Genomic DNA, 3,064 nt, shown 5'->3' on the forward strand with positions numbered 1-3,064 from the left:
AACTCCGGGCGATTGCGCCTCTCTCGAACCCGACCAAGTACTTAGGACGGCGCTGCGCGCCGCCGGGACCTGAGAGGGTTTCGAGGTGTGTTGTGCAGGGGAGCTCAGCCTCCTCCTGTTTGCAGAATAATTGAGCGGACGCTTGCGTGTTCGCGCGGGCCCCCGGGACACACTCCCGGGCGGCCGGCTGCTCAGCTCTAGTTGACGCAGCTCCCTGGTTGATCCTGCCAGTAGTCATATGCTTGTCTCAAAGATTAAGCCATGCATGTCTCAGTACAAGCCGCATTAAGGTGAAACCGCGAATGGCTCATTAAATCAGTTATGGTTCCTTAGATCGTACCCACGTTACTTGGATAACTGTGGTAATTCTAGAGCTAATACATGCAAACAGAGTCCCGACCAGAGATGGAAGGGACGCTTTTATTAGATCAAAACCAATCGGTCGGCTCGTCCGGTCCGTTTGCCTTGGTGACTCTGAATAACTTTGGGCTGATCGCACGGTCCTCGTACCGGCGACGCATCTTTCAAATGTCTGCCTTATCAACTGTCGATGGTAGGTTCTGCGCCTACCATGGTTGTAACGGGTAACGGGGAATCAGGGTTCGATTCCGGAGAGGGAGCCTGAGAAACGGCTACCACATCCAAGGAAGGCAGCAGGCGCGCAAATTACCCACTCCCGGCACGGGGAGGTAGTGACGAAAAATAACGATACGGGACTCATCCGAGGCCCCGTAATCGGAATGAGTACACTTTAAATCCTTTAACGAGTATCTATTGGAGGGCAAGTCTGGTGCCAGCAGCCGCGGTAATTCCAGCTCCAATAGCGTATATTAAAGTTGTTGCGGTTAAAAAGCTCGTAGTTGGATTTGTGTCCCACGCTGTTGGTTCACCGCCCGTCGGTGTTTAACTGGCATGTATCGTGGGACGTCCTGCCGGTGGGGCGAGCCGAAGGCGTGCGACCGCCTCGTGCGTGCTCGTGCGTCCCGAGGCGGACCCCGTTGAAATCCTACCAGGGTGCTCTTTATTGAGTGTCTCGGTGGGCCGGCACGTTTACTTTGAACAAATTAGAGTGCTTAAAGCAGGCAAGCCCGCCTGAATACTGTGTGCATGGAATAATGGAATAGGACCTCGGTTCTATTTTGTTGGTTTTCGGAACCCGAGGTAATGATTAATAGGGACAGGCGGGGGCATTCGTATTGCGACGTTAGAGGTGAAATTCTTGGATCGTCGCAAGACGAACAGAAGCGAAAGCATTTGCCAAGTATGTTTTCATTAATCAAGAACGAAAGTTAGAGGTTCGAAGGCGATCAGATACCGCCCTAGTTCTAACCATAAACGATGCCAGCCAGCGATCCGCCGCAGTTCCTCCGATGACTCGGCGGGCAGCCTCCGGGAAACCAAAGCTTTTGGGTTCCGGGGGAAGTATGGTTGCAAAGCTGAAACTTAAAGGAATTGACGGAAGGGCACCACCAGGAGTGGAGCCTGCGGCTTAATTTGCCTCAACACGGGAAACCTCACCAGGCCCGGACACCGGAAGGATTGACAGATTGATAGCTCTTTCTTGATTCGGTGGGTGGTGGTGCATGGCCGTTCTTAGTTGGTGGAGCGATTTGTCTGGTTAATTCCGATAACGAACGAGACTCTAGCCTGCTAACTAGTCGCGTGACATCCTTCGTGCTGTCAGCGATTACTTTTCTTCTTAGAGGGACAGGCGGCTTCTAGCCGCACGAGATTGAGCAATAACAGGTCTGTGATGCCCTTAGATGTTCTGGGCCGCACGCGCGCTACACTGAAGGAATCAGCGTGTCTTCCTAGGCCGAAAGGTCGGGGTAACCCGCTGAACCTCCTTCGTGCTAGGGATTGGGGCTTGCAATTGTTCCCCATGAACGAGGAATTCCCAGTAAGCGCGAGTCATAAGCTCGCGTTGATTACGTCCCTGCCCTTTGTACACACCGCCCGTCGCTACTACCGATTGAATGATTTAGTGAGGTCTTCGGACTGGTACGCGGCATTGACTCTGTCGTTGCCGATGCTACCGGAAAGATGACCAAACTTGATCATTTAGAGGAAGTAAAAGTCGTAACAAGGTTTCCGTAGGTGAACCTGCGGAAGGATCATTACCGACTAGACTGCATGTCTTTCGATGTGCGTGTCGTGTCGCGCAACACGCAGCTACCTGTACGGCTCGCAGTAGCCGTGCGCCGCGTGCGGAACCACGCGTTCGTCTCAAAACTAACGGCAATGTTGTGTGGTACGAGCGCTGAAGCGCTGGAGCGGCTGGCCTGCGGCACCTGGCGCCTGGCGCCGGTTTTGAATGACTTTCGCCCGACTGCCTGTCCGCTCCGGTGTGGAGCCGTACGACGCCCATCGGCCGTGAGGCCGTTGGACACTGAACGCTGGAACAGGGCCGCCACACGCCTCAGTCCCGCCTATGCAACTGTCTCGAAAGAGATGGTGGAAACTATGAAAAGATCACCCAGGACGGTGGATCACTCGGCTCGTGGGTCGATGAAGAACGCAGCAAATTGCGCGTCGACATGTGAACTGCAGGACACATGAACATCGACGTTTCGAACGCACATTGCGGTCCATGGATTCCGTTCCCGGGCCACGTCTGGCTGAGGGTCGGCTACGTATACTGAAGCGCGCGGCGTTTGCCCCGCTTCGCAGACCTGGGAGTGTCGTGGCCGCCTGTGGGGCCGGCCGCGTCTCCTTAAACGTGCGATGCGCGCCCGTCGCCTGGCGGTTCGCATACCGGTACTTACTCGGTAGCGTGCACAGCCGGCTGGCGGTGTGGCGTGCGACACCTCGTACAACGACCTCAGAGCAGGCGAGACTACCCGCTGAATTTAAGCATATTACTAAGCGGAGGAAAAGAAACTAACAAGGATTCCCCCAGTAGCGGCGAGCGAACAGGGAAGAGTCCAGCACCGAACCCCGCAGGCTGCCGCCTGTCGTGGCATGTGGTGTTTGGGAGGGTCCACTACCCCGACGCCTCGCGCCGAGCCCAAGTCCAACTTGAATGAGGCCACGGCCCGTAGAGGGTGCCAGGCCCGTAGCGGCC

General features: G+C 55.6%; 3 non-coding genes across 3 annotated transcripts in view; all 3 read left to right on the top strand.

Annotated features, from left to right (window-relative positions):
- The first annotated feature begins 211 nt into the window (after positions 1 to 211).
- LOC126443744 (small subunit ribosomal RNA) lies at positions 212 to 2,120 on the top strand. The gene has a single exon (XR_007582148.1). It is a non-coding gene; the product is annotated as a small subunit ribosomal RNA (ribosomal RNA).
- Positions 2,121 to 2,473: 353 nt separating this feature from the next.
- Positions 2,474 to 2,628, top strand: LOC126443755 (5.8S ribosomal RNA). Its single transcript, XR_007582155.1, has one exon. It is a non-coding gene; the product is annotated as a 5.8S ribosomal RNA (ribosomal RNA).
- A 188-nt stretch (positions 2,629 to 2,816) lies between these two features.
- LOC126443747 (large subunit ribosomal RNA) overlaps positions 2,817 to 3,064 on the top strand; it is a 4,222-nt gene continuing 3,974 nt past the window's right edge. Inside the window, exon 1 of the ribosomal RNA XR_007582151.1 lies at positions 2,817 to 3,064. This exon is cut by the window's right edge and continues 3,974 nt beyond it. This is a non-coding gene — a ribosomal RNA (large subunit ribosomal RNA).

Source organism: Schistocerca serialis, unplaced genomic scaffold (assembly GCF_023864345.2).
Source record: "Schistocerca serialis cubense isolate TAMUIC-IGC-003099 unplaced genomic scaffold, iqSchSeri2.2 HiC_scaffold_182, whole genome shotgun sequence".
In the NCBI taxonomy this organism is placed as follows: domain Eukaryota; kingdom Metazoa; phylum Arthropoda; class Insecta; order Orthoptera; family Acrididae; genus Schistocerca; species Schistocerca serialis.